Source organism: Oncorhynchus keta, unplaced genomic scaffold, assembly GCF_023373465.1.
Source record: "Oncorhynchus keta strain PuntledgeMale-10-30-2019 unplaced genomic scaffold, Oket_V2 Un_contig_1443_pilon_pilon, whole genome shotgun sequence".
Classification (NCBI taxonomy): Eukaryota; Metazoa; Chordata; class Actinopteri; order Salmoniformes; family Salmonidae; genus Oncorhynchus; species Oncorhynchus keta.
The window spans coordinates 72,693-90,723 of NW_026278748.1; the positions used below are offsets into that span (position 1 = coordinate 72,693).

Sequence of the window (18,031 nt, forward strand, 5' to 3'; positions counted from 1 at the left end):
TAGTTCAGTTTCTATCCAGATAGTGACACTCTGCTGCTCAGCTTTTTCCAACATGACCTGTGTTGCTGTGATGCCTGGTTCCCAGCACTTAGAGGCATCTAATTCTCCTCCGGTCCTCTTTAGTGATGTTAACGAGCCACTTGAGACCCTGGAGCTTTCTAACAGCGGCTGTGATCCCAAACGGCAGCCTATTCCCTTTTATAGTGCACTAGTGTTGTCCATGCTCTGGTGAAACGTAGTGCACTATATAGGGTGACATTTGGGAGCAGCCAGCTGGATAACTCTAACAGCCTGCTGGGAGATGCTGCCACTCTAACAGATCTAACAGGGTGAACCCACAGCCAGGATCTGGTCAGTCAGCTGGATAGATCTAACATGGTCTTACAGAATGAACCCACAGCCAGGTTCTGGTCAGCCAGCTGGATAGATCTAACAGGGTGAACCCACAGCCAGGTTCTGGTCAGCCAGCTGGATAGATCTAACAGGGTGAACCCACAGCCAGGTTCTGGTCAGCCAGCTGGATAGATCTAACAGGGTGAACCCACAGCCAGGTTCTGGTCAGTCTAGGTCTATACAGATGGTTCCTAATGACTGACTGATGCTGGGTTACGATGGTCAGCCTGGGTCTATAGAGATGGTTCTGTCACTAAACACTATAGCTAACACGTTTGGGTAAATGGCTCAAGGTTTTCTTTGCGTGACCTGTCTTTGTCTGCTCCCTCTGAGATTGTTTCTTCGTCTTTATTCTTCAGAGAGGGATCATCAGTGAACCTGAACCATCCTCCCTGCTCTAAAACTCTCACCCTGATTATTGTGTTGTGTGAAGTATTGATTACAATATAGCTAGATGGTATCAATGTCTTAGGAACAGACCCTGTTGGTAATGGACCTTGTCTGTAATGATCGGTTTATCCGCCTAGCGCCCAGCTCCGATTTCCCAGAGCCCACTTCCAAAACACGCAGACAATACTTTATGTTTTAATGGCTTTCCTATTTTTATAAAACACATTTATTTTCTTTGTCTGCGTTACCTAGGAACAGAACAGCCGTGAATGGAAATACCCGACGTCGTTCTCCCTAAGTTCTCTACCTCACTGTTGTGTTGTCTGGTTGCAACATAGAGATGTTGATTCAGGGACTAGAATCAGAGGAAGTGTTGATGACAGGATGTTGAGATGGTTGCAACATAGAGATTATACGTCTAGATCAGGGATAAACTAGAATCAGCCCAGGGAAGTGTTGATGACAGGGATGTTGAGATGGTTGCAACATAGAGATTATACATCTAGATCAGGGATCAACTAGAATCAGCCCAGGGAAGTGTTGATGACAGGATGTTGAGATGGGAACGTCTAGACCAGGGATCAACTAGAATCAGCCCAGGGAAGTGTTGATGACAGGATGTTGAGATGGTTGCAACATAGAGATTATACGTCTAGATCAGGGATCAACTAGAATCAGCCCAGGGAAGTGTTGATGACAGGATGTTGAGATGGTTGCAACATAGAGATTAGATCAGGGATCAACTAGAATCAGCCCAGGGATGATTATTTTCTTGAGCTCATGGGGCCAAAAAAAAAAACATAATTACAAATAATTTGAAGACTGCAAAGAAACAACAATCATTTCAAAACTTTCTTAAAAAATGTTTATACAATCACGTGTCTCTCTATTATCAGTGGGAATACTTAGGAACAGATTTAAAACATTTAAAATGACTAGGAACGGATTTCCTGGTGTTTTTATAACAATTAAAATTATCAACAAACATTATTGTGATGGGCGCTGTTGGGGATGGGCCCTGTTGGGGATGGGCCCTGTTGGGGATGGACCCTGTTGGGGATGGGCCCTGTTGGGTATGGGCCCTGTTGGGGATGGGCCCTGTTGGGATGGACCCTGTTGGGGATGGACCCTGTTGGGATGGGCCCTGTTGGGGATGGGCCCTGTTGGGGATGGACCCTGTTGGGGAAGGACCCTGTTGGGGATGAACCCTGTTGGGGAAGGACCCTGTTGGGGATGGACCCTGTTGGGGAAGGACCCTGTTGGGGATGGGCCCTGTTGGGGAAGGACCCTGTTGGGGATGGGCCCTGTTGGGGATGGACCCTGTTGGGGATGGGCCCTGTTGGGTATGGGCCCTGTTGGGGATGGGCCCTGTTGGGGATGGACCCTGTTGGGGAAGGACCCTGTTGGGGATGGGCCCTGTTGGGGAAGGACCCTGTTGGGGATGGGCCCTGTTGGGGAAGGACCCTGTTGGGGATGGGCCCTGTTGGGGATGGGCCCTGTTGGGGATGGACCCTGTTGGGTATTGGCCCTGTTGGGTATTGGCCCTGTTGGGATGGGTCCTGTTGGGATGGGTCCTGTTGGGAAGGACCCTGTTGGGTATTGGCCCTGTTGGGATGGGCGTGTTGTATTATATTGTATTTTGTTGTGTTGTATTGTGTTGTATTATATTGTATTGTGTTGTATTATATTGTGTTGTATTGTATTGTATTTTGTTGTGTTGTATTGTATTGTGTTGTATTATATTGTATTGTGTTGTATTATATTGTGTTGTATTGTATTTTGTTGTGTTGTATTGTATTGTGTTGTATTATATTGTATTGTGTTGTACTGTGTTGTACTATATTGTGTTGTATTGTATTGTATTTTGCTGTGTTGTACTGTACTGTATTGTATTGTGTTGTGTTGTATTGTATTATATTGTATTGTGTTGTATTGTGTTGTATTGTGTTGTATTGTGTTGTGTTGTATTGCGTTGTATTGTGTTGTATTGTGTTGTATTGTATTGTGTTGTATTGTATTGTGTTGTATTGTGTTGTATTGTGTTGTGTTGTATTGCGTTTTATTGTGTTATATTGTGTTGTGTTGTGTTGTATTGTGTTGTGTTGTATTGTGTTGTGTTGTATTGTGTTGTATTGTATTGTGTTGTATTGTGTTGTATTGTGTTGTATTGTGTTGTGTTGTATTACGTTGTATTGTGTTGTATTGTGTTGTGTTATGTTATCTTATGTTGTATTGTGTTGTGTTGTATTGTGTTGTGTTGTATTGTATTGTGTTGTGTTGTGTTGTGTTGTATTGTATTGTGTTGTGTTGTATTGTGTTGTGTTGTGTTGTATTGTGTTGTGTTGTGTTGTGTTGTATTGTGTTGTATTGTGTTGTATTGTGTTGTATTGTGTTGTGTTGTGTTGTGTTGTGTTTATGTTATGTGTTGTATTGTGTTGTATTGCGTTGTATTGTGTTGTGTTGTATTGCGTTGTATTGTTTTGTATTGTGTTGTGTTGTATTGTATTGTGTTGTATTATATTGTATTGTGTTGTATTATATTGTATTGTGTTGTATTATATTGTATTGTGTTGTATTGTGTTGTATTATATTGTGTTGTATTGTATTGTATTTTGTTGTGTTGTATTGTATTGTGTTGTATTATATTGTATTGTGTTGTATTATATTGTATTGTGTTGTACTGTGTTGTACTATATTGTGTTGTATTGTATTGTATTTTGCTGTGTTGTACTGTACTGTATTGTATTGTGTTGTATTGTATTGTATTGTATTGTGTTGTGTTGTATTGTGTTGTATTGTGTTGTATTGTGTTGTGTTGTATTGCGTTGTATTGTGTTGTATTGTGTTGTATTGTGTTGTGTTGTATTACGTTGTATTGTGTTGTATTGTGTTGTATTGTATTGTGTTGTATTGCGTTGTATTGTGTTGTATTGTATTGTGTTGTATTGTGTTGTATTATATTGTGTTGTGTTGTGTTGTATTGTGTTGTGTTGTGTTGTGTTGTGGTGTGGTGTGTATTGTATTGTGTGGTGTGTATTGTATTGTATTGTATTGTGTGGTGTGGTGTGTATTGTATTGTGTGGTGTGGTGTGTATTGTATTGTGTGGTGTGGTGTGTATTGTATTGTATTGTGTGGTGTGTATTGTATTGTGTGGTGTGGTGTGTATTGTATGGTGTGGTGGGGTGTGGTGTGTATTGTATTGTATTGTGGTGTTGTGGTGTGGTGTGGTGTGGTGTGGTGTGTATTGTATTGTGGTGTGTGGTGTGTATTGTATTGTGGTGTGGTGTGGTGTGTATTAAGTGGTGTGGTGTGTATTGTATGGTGTGGTGTGGTGTGGTGTGTATTGTATTGTGTGGTGTGGTGTGGTGTGTATTGTATTGTGGTGTGGTGTGGTGTGGTGTGGTGTGTATTGTATTGTGGTGTGTGGTGTGTATTGTGTGGTGTGGTGTGGTGTGTATTGTATGGTGTGGTGTGGTGTGGTGTGTATTGTATGGTGTGGTGTGGTGTGTATTGTATGGTGTGGTGTGGTGTGTATTGTATTGTGTGGTGTGGTGTGGTGTGGTGTGTGTTGTATGGTGTGGTGTGGTGTGGTGTGTATTGTATTGTATTGTATTGTGGTGTTGTGTGTTGTGTTGTGGTGTGGTGTGTATTGTATTGTATTGTGGTGTTGTGTGTTGTGTTGTGGTGTGTTGTGTTGTGTTGTGTGGTGTGGTGTGTATTGTATGGTGTGGTGTGGTGTGGTGTGGTGTGGTGTGTTGTGGTGTGGTGTGTATTGTATTGTATTGTGGTGTTGTGTGTTGTGGTGTGGTGTGGTGTGTATTGTATTGTATTGTGTGTGGTGTGGTTTGTATTGTATGGTGTGGTGTGGTGTGTATTGTATGGTGTGGTGGGGTGTGGTGTGTATTGTATGGTGTGGTGTGGTGTGTATTGTATGGTGTGGTGTGGTGTGTATTGTATGGTGTGGTGTGGTGTGGTGTGGTGTGTATGGTGTGGTGTGGTGTGTATTGTATGGTGTGGTGTGGTGTGTATTGTGTGGTGTGGGTGGTGTGGTGTGTATTGTATTGTGTGGTGTGTATTGTATCGTATTGTATTGTATTGTATTGTATTGTATTGTATTGTATTGTGTGTGTGTATTGTATTGTATTGTATTGTGTGGTGTGTATTATATTGTGTTGTGTTGTATTGTGTGTATTGTGTTGTATTGTGTTGTGTTGTGTTGTGTTGTGGTGTGGTGTGGTGTGTATTGTATTGTGTGATGTGTATTGTATTGTGTGGTGTGGTGTGGTGTGTATTGTATTGTGTGGTGTGTATTGTATTGTATTGTGTATGGTGTGGTGTGTATTGTGTGGTGTGGTGTGGTGTGGTGTGGTGTGGTGTGGTGTGTATTGTATTGTATTGTGTGGTGTGGTGTGGTGTGGTGTGTATTGTATTGTATTGTGTGGTGTGGTGTGTATTGTATTGTGTGGTGTGGTGTGGTGTGGTGTGTATTGTATTGTATTGTGTGGTGTGGTGTGGTGTGTATTGTGTGGTGTGGTGTGGTGTGGTGTGTATTGTATGGTGTGGTGTGGTGTGTGTGTATTGTATGGTGTGGTGTGGTGTGGTGTGTATTGTATTGTGTGGTGTGGTGTGGTGTGTATTGTATTGTGTGGTGTGGTGTGTATTGTATTGTGTGGTGTGGTGTGTATTGTGTGGTGTGGTGTGGTGTGTATTGTATGGTGTGGTGTGGTGTGGTGTGTATTGTATTGTGTGGTGTGGTGTGGTGTGTATTGTATTGTATGGTGTGGTGTGGTGTGTATTGTATGGTGTGGTGTGGTGTGTATTGTATTGTGTGGTGTGGTGTGTATTGTATTGTATTGTATTGTGGTGTTGTGTGTTGTGGTGTGGTGTGGTGTGGTGTGTATTGTATTGTGGTGTTGTGTGTTGTGTTGTGGTGTGGTGTGGTGTGTATTGTATTGTATTGTGTGGTGTGGTGTGGTGTGTATTGTATGGTGTGGTGTGGTGTGGTGTGGTGTGGTGTGGTGTGTATTATATTGTGGTGTTTGTGTTGTGTTGTGTTGTGGTGTGGTGTGTATTGTATTGTATTGTGTGGTGTGGTGTGGTGTGTATTGTATGGTGTGGTGTGGTGTGTATTGTGTGGTGTGGTGTGGTGTGTATTGTATGGTGTGGTGTGGTGTGGTGTGTATTGTATGGTGTGGTGTGGTGTGTGTGTATTGTATGGTGTGATGTGGTGTGTATTGTATGGTGTGGTGTGGTGTGTATTGTATGGTGTGGTGTGGTGTGTATTGTATTGTATTGTGTGGTGTGGTGTGTATTGTATGGTGTGGTGTGGTGTGTATTGTATGGTGTGGTGTGTATTGTATGGTGTGGTGTGGTGTGGTGTGTATTGTATGGTGTGGTGTGGTGTGTATTGTATGGTGTGGTGTGGTGTGGTGTGTATTGTATTGTATTGTATTGTATTGTATTGTATTGTTGTGTGTGTGTTGTGGTGTGGTGTGGTGTGTATTGTATTGTATTGTGGTGTTGTGTGTTGTGGTGTGGTGTGGTGTGTGTGTATTGTATTGTATTGTGTGGTGTGGTGTGTATTGTATGGTGTGGTGTGGTGTGTATTGTATGGTATGGTGTGGTGTGTATTGTATTGTATTGTGGTGTTGTGTGTTGTGGTGTGGTGTGGTGTGGTGTGGTGTGTATTGTATTGTGGTGTGTGGTGTATTGTATTGTATTGTATTGTATTGTATTGTGTTCATGTGGTGTATTGTATTGTATTGTATTGTATTGTATTGTATTGTATTGTATTGTGTTGTGTCATGTGGTGTATTGTATTGTATTGTATTGTATTGTGTTCATGTGGTGTATTGTATTGTATTGTATTGTATTGTATTGTGTTCATGTGTTATATGTACTACTGGTTATATGAACACGCTGACAACTTCCTCCTGACCTCTTGCCAGGTTCACCTCGTAAAAAGAGGTGTGTAACCTCTTCCTCCTGACCTCTTGCCAGGTTCACCTCGTAAAAAGAGGTGTGTAACCTCTTCCTCCTGACCTCTTGCCAGGTTCACCTCGTAAAAAGAGGTTTGTAACCTCCGGGGTCTTTTTCAAGGTTAAATAAAGGTCAACTTAAAAAGTAATATTCAGTAGGTAGGCCGTTTCCCACACATCCTCACTGTAGCTTTGCGTGACGTATTGATTACAACATGTCTAAATGATCTGGTGACCAATTCCCTGGGAAAGGACCCCCTGTTGGGTAATGGCTTTCAGAGCTTTGAGAGTAAAATGGGTTCTACACACGTCCATCTGTATTCCCGCGTTTGTCACCCTTATCAGTCAGGTACCTTCATATCACCCTTATCAGTCAGGTACCTTCATATCACCCTTATCAGTCAGGTACCTTCATATCACCCTTATCAGTCAGGTACCTTCATGTCATCCTTATCAGTCAGGTACCTTCATATCACCCTTATCAGTCAGGTACCTTCATATCACCCTTATCAGTCAGGTACCTTCATATCACCCTTATCAGTCAGGTACCTTCATATCAACCTTATCACCCTTATCAGTCAGGTACCTTCATATCACCCTTATCACCCTTATCAGTCAGGTACCTTCATGTCACCCTTATCAGTCAGGTACCTTCATATCACCCTTATCAGTCAGGTACCTTCATGTCACCCTTATCAGTCAGGTAACTTCATGTCACCCTTATCAGTCAGGTACCTTCATGTCATCCTTATCAGTCAGGTACCTTCATATCACCCTTATCAGTCAGGTACCTTCATGTCACCCTTATCAGTCAGGTACCTTCATATCATCCTTATCAGTCAGGTACCTTCATATCACCCTTATCAGTCAGGTACCTTCATGTCACCCTTATCAGTCAGGTACCTTCATGTCACCCTTATCAGTCAGGTACCTTCATATCACCCTTATCAGTCAGGTACCTTCATGTCACCCTTATCAGTCAGGTACCTTCATGGCACCCTTATCAGTCAGGTACCTTCATATCACCCTTATCAGTCAGGTACCTTCATATCACCCTTATCAGTCAGGTACCTTCATATCACCCTTATCAGTCAGGTACCTTCATGTCACCCCTTATCAGTCAGGTACCTTCATATCACCCTTATCAGTCAGGTACCTTCATATCACCCTTATCAGTCAGGTACCTTCATATCACCCTTATCACCCTTATCAGTCAGGTACCTTCATATCACCCTTATCAGTCAGGTACCTTCATATCACCCTTATCAGTCAGGTACCTTCATATCACCCTTATCAGTCAGGTACCTTCATATCACCCTTATCAGTCAGGTACCTTCATATCACCCTTATCAGTCAGGTACCTTCATATCACCCTTATCAGTCAGGTACCTTCATATCACCCTTATCACCCTTATCAGTCAGGTACCTTCATGTCACCCTTATCAGTCAGGTACCTTCATATCACCCTTATCAGTCAGGTACCTTCATATCACCCTTATCAGTCAGGTACATTCATATCACCCTTATCACCCTTATCAGTCAGGTACCTTCATATCACCCTTATCAGTCAGGTACCTTCATATCATCCTTATCAGTCAGGTACCTTCATATCACCCTTATCAGTCAGGTACCTTCATGTCACCCTTATCAGTCAGGTACCTTCATATCACCCTTATCAGTCAGGTACCTTCATATCACCCTTATCAGTCAGGTACCTTCATATCACCCTTATCACCCTTATCAGTCAGGTACCTTCATGTCACCCTTATCAGTCAGGTACCTTCATATCACCCTTATCAGTCAGGTACCTTCATATCATCCTTATCAGTCAGGTACCTTCATATCACCCTTATCAGTCAGGTACCTTCATGTCACCCTTATCAGTCAGGTACCTTCATGTCACCCTTATCAGTCAGGTACCTTCATGTCATCCTTATCAGTCAGGTACCTTCATATCACCCTTATCAGTCAGGTACCTTCATATCACCCTTATCAGTCAGGTACCTTCATATCATCCTTATCAGTCAGGTACCTTCATATCACCCTTATCACCCTTATCAGTCAGGTACCTTCATATCACCCTTATCACCCTTATCACCCTTATCAGTCAGGTACCTTCATATCACCCTTATCACCCTTATCACCCTTATCAGTCAGGTACCTTCATATCACCCTTATCACCCTTATCAGTCAGGTACCTTCATATCACCCTTATCACCCTTATCAGTCAGGTACCTTCATATCACCCTTATCACCCTTATCAGTCAGGTACCTTCATATCACCCTTATCACCCTTATCAGTCAGGTACCTTCATATCACCCTTATCACCCTTATCAGTCAGGTACCTTCATATCACCCTTATCAGTCAGGTACCTTCATATCACCCTTATCACCCTTATCAGTCAGGTACCTTCATATCACCCTTATCACCCTTATCAGTCAGGTACCTTCATATCACCCTTATCACCCTTATCAGTCAGGTACCTTCATATCACCCTTATCACCCTTATCAGTCAGGTACCTTCATATCACCCTTATCAGTCAGGTACCTTCATATCACCCTTATCAGTCAGGTACCTTCATGTCACCCTTATCAGTCAGGTACCTTCATATCACCCTTATCAGTCAGGTACCTTCATATCACCCTTATCATCCTTATCAGTCAGGTACCTTCATATCACCCTTATCATCCTTATCAGTCAGGTACCTTCATATCACCCTTATCAGTCAGGTACCTTCATATCACCCTTATCACCCTTATCACCCTTATCAGTCAGGTACCTTCATATCACCCTTATCACCCTTATCAGTCAGGTACCTTCATATCACCCTTATCACCCTTATCAGTCAGGTACCTTCATATCACCCTTATCACCCTTATCAGTCAGGTACCTTCATATCACCCTTATCACCCTTATCAGTCAGGTACCTTCATATCACCCTTATCACCCTTATCAGTCAGGTACCTTCATATCACCCTTATCACCCTTATCAGTCAGGTACCTTCATATCACCCTTATCACCCTTATCAGTCAGGTACCTTCATATCACCCTTATCACCCTTATCAGTCAGGTACCTTCATATCACCCTTATCAGTCAGGTACCTTCATATCACCCTTATCACCCTTATCAGTCAGGTACCTTCATATCACCCTTATCACCCTTATCAGTCAGGTACCTTCATATCACCCTTATCAGTCAGGTACCTTCATATCACCCTTATCACCCTTATCAGTCAGGTACCTTCATATCACCCTTATCACCCTTATCAGTCAGGTACCTTCATATCACCCTTATCACCCTTATCAGTCAGGTACCTTCATATCACCCTTATCAGTCAGGTACCTTCATATCACCCTTATCACCCTTATCAGTCAGGTACCTTCATATCACCCTTATCAGTCAGGTACCTTCATGTCACCCTTTATCACCCTTATCAGTCAGGTACCTTCATGTCACCCTTATCAGTCAGGTACCTTCATATCACCCTTATCACCTTATCAGTCAGGTACCTTCATATCACCCTTATCACCCTTATCAGTCAGGTACCTTCATATCACCCTTATCAGTCAGGTACCTTCATATCACCCTTATCACCCTTATCAGTCAGGTACCTTCATATCACCCTTATCAGTCAGGTACCTTCATATCACCCTTTATCACCCTTATCAGTCAGGTACCTTCATATCACCCTTATCAGTCAGGTACCTTCATATCACCCTTATCACCCTTATCAGTCAGGTACCTTCATATCACCCTTATCAGTCAGGTACCTTCATATCACCCTTATCAGTCAGGTACCTTCATATCACCCTTATCAGTCAGGTACCTTCATATCACCCTTATCACCCTTATCAGTTAGGTACCTTCACATCACCCTTATCAGTCAGGTCATGTCACCCTTATCAGTCAGGTACCTTCATATCACCCTTATCAGTCAGGTACCTTCATATCACCCTTATCAATCAGGTACCTTCATATCACCCTTATCAGTCAGGTACCTTCATATCACCCTTATCAGTCAGGTACTTTCATATCACCCTTATCAGTCAGGTACCTTCATATCACCCTTATCAGTCAGGTACCTTCATATCACCCTTATCAGTCAGGTACCTTCATATCATCCTTATCAGTCAGGTACCTTCATATCACCCTTATCAGTCAGGTACCTTCATATCACCCTTATCACCCTTATCAGTTAGGTACCTTCACATCACCCTTATCACCCTTATCAGTCAGGTACCTTCATATCACCCTTATCACCCTTATCAGTTAGGTACCTTCACATCACCCTTATCAGTCAGGTCATGTCACCCTTATCAGTCAGGTACCTTCATATCACCCTTATCAGTCAGGTACCTTCATATCCCCCTTATCAGTCAGGTACCTTCATGTCACCCTTATCAGTCAGGTACCTTCATATCACCCTTATCACCCTTATCAGTCAGGTACCTTCATATCCCCTTATCAGTCAGGTACCTTCATATCACCCTTATCAGTCAGGTACCTTCATATCACCCTTATCACCCTTATCAGTTAGGTACCTTCACATCACCCTTATCACCCTTATCAGTCAGGTACCTTCATATCACCCTTATCACCCTTATCAGTTAGGTACCTTCACATCACCCTTATCAGTCAGGTCATGTCACCCTTATCAGTCAGGTACCTTCATATCACCCTTATCAGTCAGGTACCTTCATATCCCCTTATCAGTCAGGTACCTTCATGTCACCCTTATCAGTCAGGTACCTTCATATCACCCTTATCACCCTTATCAGTCAGGTACCTTCATATCCCCTTATCAGTCAGGTACCTTCATGTCATCCTGTGGGAACACTGCAACCCGGTTCATTTGTTTTGTTTGAACAGTTGACACTGTTGTCCCCCGTCTCCTCAGATGACGCTGGTCTGATAAGAGGTTTTACGACAGCCGCCCCATAACGGGACCTGCTTCTTTAGATTTGACATCGTCCACAGCTCAAAGATCCACTCTGGGGTTTTTTTGCTTTGTGTTGTTTCAAAATATGGTTAAAACTATCTAACCTTATTATATTATTATTATTATTATTATTATTATTTATTATTATTATTATTAACCTCACGGACTGTCAGTCCTTTCCCGAAGCTCCGTCTGTCAATCCCTCCGTTTTATAACTCCTCAAACCTTTGTTTTTTAATCATCACAAAGTGGGCCTTTCTCTGCTGTCCTCCTTACACTAAAATCCTCCCCGGAATTCACGTCTAATTACGCTGACACGCGCTATTGGACGTCTCCTCACTTAGCAGAGGTCGTCACGGTGATTGTTGGATCATGGTGTGTGTGTGTGGGGGGGGTCAGGATCGTGATTGGATAATTGCTCTGACATCACCAGGGTATCTTTGAGATTAGAGAACAGAGTCTCAGATGGAACTCTATTCCCAAGTCAGTGGAGTTATTTGGACCGGGTCATATGGTAGTAGTGGACTATATAGTGGAGAGGTAGTTATCTGGACCGGGCCCTGACAGTAGTAGTGGACTATATAGGGAAGAGGTAGTTATCTGGACCGGGCCCTGACAGTAGTAGTGGACTATATAGTGGAGAGGTAGTTATCTGGACCGGGCCCTGACAGTAGTAGTGGACTATATAGGGAAGAGGTAGTTATCTGGACCGGGCCATATGGTAGTAGTGGACTATATAGGGAAGAGGTAGTTATCTGGACCGGGCCCTATGGTAGTAGTGGACTATATAGGGAAGAGGTAGTTATCTGGATCGCTGGATCGGGCCCTGACAGTAGTAGTGGACTATATAGGGGAGAGGTAGTTATCTGGACCGGGCCCTGACAGTAGTAGTGGACTATATAGGGAAGAGGTAGTTATTTGGACCGGGCCCTGACAGTAGTAGTGACCTATATAGGGGAGAGGTAGTTATCTGGACCGGGCCCTGACAGTAGTAGTGGACTATATAGGGGAGCGGTAGTTATCTGGACCGGGCCCTGACAGTAGTAGTGAACTATATAGGGAAGAGGTAGTTATCTGGACCGGGCCCTGACAGTAGTAGTGGACTATATAGGGAAGAGGTAGTTATCTGGACCGGGCCCTGACAGTAGTAGTGAACTATAGGGGAGAGGTAGTTATCTGGACCGGGCCCTGACAGTAGTAGTGGACTATATAGGGAAGAGGTAGTTATCTGGACCGGGCCCTGACAGTAGTAGTGGACTATATAGGGGAGAGGTAGTTATCTGGACCGGGCCCTGACAGTAGTAGTGGACTATATAGGGAAGAGGTAGTTATCTGGACCGGGCCCTGACAGTAGTAGTGGACTATATAGGGAAGAGGTAGTTATCTGGACCGGGCCCTGACAGTAGTAGTGGACTATATAGGGGAGAGGTAGTTATCTGGACCGGGCCATATGGTAGTAGTGGACTATATAGGGAAGAGGTAGTTATCTGGACCGGGGCCCTATGGTAGTAGTGAACTATATAGGGGAGAGGTAGTTATCTGGACCGGGCCTGATGGTAGTAGTGGACTATATAGGGGAGAGGTAGTTATCTGGACCGGGCCCTGACAGTAGTAGTGGACTATATAGGGAAGAGGCAGTTATCCGGACCGGGCCCTGACAGTAGTAGTGGACTATATAGGGGAGAGGTAGTTATCTGGACCGGGCCCTGACAGTAGTAGTGGACTATATAGGGAAGAGGCAGTTATTTGGACCGGGCCCTGACAGTAGTAGTGAACTATATAGGGGAGAGGTAGTTATCTGGACCGGGCCCTGACAGTAGTAGTGGACTATATAGGGAAGAGGCAGTTATCTGGACCGGGTCATATGGTAGTAGTTCTGGTTATATACGTAGATACAGACCCCAACACCCAGCAGGTGATCGGTAACACGCTGTGTAGATACAGACCCCAACACCCAGCAGGTGATCGGTAACACGCTGTGTAGATACAGACCCCAACACCCAGCAGGTGATCGGTAACACACTGTGTAGATACAGACCCCAACACCCAGCAGGTGATCGGTAACACACTGTGTAGATACAGACCCCAACACCCAGCAGGTGATCAGTAACACGCTGTGTAGATACAGACCCCAACACCCAGCAGGTGATCGGTAACACGCTGTGTAGATACAGACCCCAACACCCAGCAGGTGATCGGTAACACACTGTGTAGATACAGACCCCAACACCCAGCAGGTGATCGGTAACACGCTGTGTAGATACAGACCCCAACACCCAGCAGGTGATCGGTAACACGCTGTGTAGATACAGACCCCAACACCCAGCAGGTGATCGGTAACACGCTGTGTAGATACAGACCCCAACACCCAGCAGGTGATCGGTAACACGCTGTGTAGATACAGACCCCAACACCCAGCAGGTGATCGGTAACACGCTGTGTAGATACAGACCCCAACACCCAGCAGGTGATCGGTAACACGCTGTGTAGATACAGACCCCAACACCCAGCAGGTGATCGGTAACACGCTGTGTAGATACAGACCCCAACACCCAGCAGGTGATCAGTAACACGCTGTGTAGATACAGACCCCAACACCCAGCAGGTGATCGGTAACACGCTGTGTAGATACAGACCCCAACACCCAGCAGGTGATCGGTAACACGCTGTGTAGATACAGACCCCAACACCCAGCAGGTGATCGGTAACACGCTGTGTAGATACAGACCCCAACACCCAGCAGGTGATCGGTAACACGCTGTGTAGATACAGACCCCAACACCCAGCAGGTGATCGGTAACACGCTGTGTAGATACAGACCCCAACACCCAGCAGGTGATCGGTAACACGCTGTGTAGATACAGACCCCAACACCCAGCAGGTGATCGGTAACACGCTGTGTAGATACAGACCCCAACACCCAGCAGGTGATCGGTAACACGCTGTGTAGATACAGACCCCAACACCCAGCAGGTGATCGGTAACACGCTGTGTAGATACAGACCCCAACACCCAGCAGGTGATCGGTAACACGCTGTGTAGATACAGACCCCAACACCCAGCAGGTGATCGGTAACACGCTGTGTAGATACAGACCCCAACACCCAGCAGGTGATCGGTAACACGCTGTGTAGATACAGACCCCAACACCCAGCAGGTGATCGGTAACACACTGTGAAGATACAGACCCCAACACCCAGCAGGTGATCGGTAACACGCTGTGTAGATACAGACCCCAACACCCAGCAGGTGATCGGTAACACGCTGTGTAGATACAGACCCCAACACCCAGCAGGTGATCGGTAACACGCTGTGTAGATACAGACCCAGCAGGTGATCGGTAACACGCTGGAAGATACAGACCCCAACACCCAGCAGGTGATCGGTAACACGCTGTGTAGATACAGACCCCAACACCCAGCAGGTGATCGGTAACACGCTGTGTAGATACAGACCCCAACACCCAGCAGGTGATCGGTAACACGCTGTGTAGATACAGACCCCAACACCCAGCAGGTGATCGGTAACACGCTGTGTAGATACAGACCCCAACACCCAGCAGGTGATCGGTAACACGCTGTGTAGATACAGACCCCAACACCCAGCAGGTGATCGGTAACACGCTGTGTAGATACAGACCCCAACACCCAGCAGGTGATCGGTAACACGCTGTGTAGATACAGACCCCAACACCCAGCAGGTGATCGGTAACACGCTGTGTAGATACAGACCCCAACACCCAGCAGGTGATCGGTAACACGCTGTGTAGATACAGACCCCAACACCCAGCAGGTGATCGGTAACACACTGTGTAGATACAGACCCCAACACCCAGCAGGTGATCGGTAACACGCTGTGTAGATACAGACCCCAACACCCAGCAGGTGATCGGTAACACGCTGTGTAGATACAGACCCCAACACCCAGCAGGTGATCGGTAACACGCTGTGTAGATACAGACCCCAACACCCAGCAGGTGATCGGTAACACACTGTGTAGATACAGACCCCAACACCCAGCAGGTGATCGGTAACACGCTGTGTAGATACAGACCCCAACACCCAGCAGGTGATCGGTAACACGCTGTGTAGATACAGACCCCAACACCCAGCAGGTGATCGGTAACACGCTGTGTAGATACAGACCCCAACACCCAGCAGGTGATCGGTAACACGCTGTGTAGATACAGACCCCAACACCCAGCAGGTGATCGGTAACACGCTGTGTAGATACAGACCCCAACACCCAGCAGGTGATCGGTAACACGCTGTGTAGATACAGACCCCAACACCCAGCAGGTGATCGGTAACACGCTGTGTAGATACAGACCCCAACACCCAGCAGGTGATCGGTAACACGCTGTGTAGATACAGACCCCAACACCCAGCAGGTGATCGGTAACACGCTGTGTAGATACAGACCCCAACACCCAGCAGGTGATCGGTAACACGCTGTGTAGATACAGACCCCAACACCCAGCAGGTGATCGGTAACACGCTGTGTAGATACAGACCCCAACACCCAGCAGGTGATCGGTAACACGCTGTGTAGATACAGACCCCAACACCCAGCAGGTGATCGGTAACACGCTGTGTAGATACAGACCCCAACACCCAGCAGGTGATCGGTAACACGCTGTGTAGATACAGACCCCAACACCCAGCAGGTGATCGGTAACACGCTGTGTAGATACAGACCCCAACACCCAGCAGGTGATCGGTAACACGCTGTGTAGATACAGACCCCAACACCCAGCAGGTGATCGGTAACACGCTGTGTGATACAGACCAACACCCAGCAGGTGATCGGTAACACGCTGTGTAGATACAGACCCCAACACCCAGCAGGTGATCGGTAACACGCTGTGTAGATACAGACCCCAACACCCAGCAGGTGATCGGTAACACGCTGTGTAGATACAGACCCCAACACCCAGCAGGTGATCGGTAACACGCTGTGTGATACAGATAGGTGATCGGTAACAGACCCCAACACCCAGCAGGTGATCGGTAACACGCTGTGTAGATACAGACCCCAACACCCAGCAGGTGATCGGTAACACGCTGTGTAGATACAGACCCCAACACCCAGCAGGTGATCGGTAAACACGCTGTGTAGATACAGACCCCAACACCCAGCAGGTGATCGGTAACACACTGTGTAGATACAGACCCCAACACCCAGCAGGTGATCGGTAACACGCTGTGTAGATACAGACCCCAACACCCAGCAGGTGATCGGTAACACGCTGTGTAGATACAGACCCCAACACCCAGCAGGTGATCGGTAACACGCTGTGTAGATACAGACCCCAACACCCAGCAGGTGATCGGTAACACGCTGTGTAGATACAGACCCCAACACCCAGCAGGTGATCGGTAACACGCTGTGTAGATACAGACCCCAACACCCAGCAGGTGATCGGTAACACGCTGTGTAGATACAGACCCCAACACCCAGCAGGTGATCGGTAACACGCTGTGTAGATACAGACCCCAACACCCAGCAGGTGATCGGTAACACGCTGTGTAGATACAGACCCCAACACCCAGCAGGTGATCGGTAACACGCTGTGTAGATACAGACCCAACACCCAGCAGGTGATCGGTAACCCGCTGTGTAGATACAGACCCTACCCTAGCCTCCCTCCCCACAGTGGCCCCCGCTGATATTTGTAATTTCGGTTTGTTTCTTTTCTGAAGGGGACAGCAGGAGTGTCTGTCCCTCCCACAGTGTGTGTGTGTGTGTGTGTGTGTGTGTGTGTGTGTGTGTGTGTGTGTGTGTGTGTGTGTGTGTGTGTGTGTGTGTGTGTGTGTGTGTGTGTGTGTGTGTGTGTGTGTGTGTGTGTGTGTGTGTTTGTGTTTTTATAGTTTATATGCACCACTCGACTGTGACTCTCCATGACTCTATAATAGTATCTATAATGAGATGTTCTAGTCTGAAGGACCTCTTCTTTATGGACAGAAATGAAGATCAAAACCTCCCTACAGAGGACATTTCCTCTGAAAGGAAGTAAATACCGCCATCTCTTGGACAATATTAGAAGTACAAGTTTTGTGCCAAGACAGGAAGTTCATGAAGTAACCACTAGAGGGTAGGAGTCTGTAAAATTCCGGGTAAATTGACCATTAAACATCATGATTGTTGTTTAAAAGTTAGAGCGGATGTTTTGGGATATCTATCCTGTTCCTTTATCCATCTTTATATTTTGTTGTACCTTCCAATAAGTCTTAAACAGGCCATACATAACTTCACAGAGCTCTTGAGCCAAAATGGGGTCCCTGAAATGGACAGAAATCATAGTCTTAAACAGGCCATTCATAAC

At 45.5% G+C, this 18,031-nt stretch overlaps 1 long non-coding RNA gene across 1 annotated transcript; it reads left to right on the top strand.

Annotated features, from left to right (window-relative positions):
* Positions 1-13,317: 13,317 nt before the first annotated feature.
* LOC127918537 (uncharacterized) lies at positions 13,318-16,452 on the top strand. Its single transcript, XR_008100336.1, has 3 exons — positions 13,318-13,759; positions 13,852-13,943; positions 15,453-16,452. It is a non-coding gene; the product is annotated as an uncharacterized LOC127918537 (long non-coding RNA).
* Positions 16,453-18,031: the final 1,579 nt, after the last annotated feature.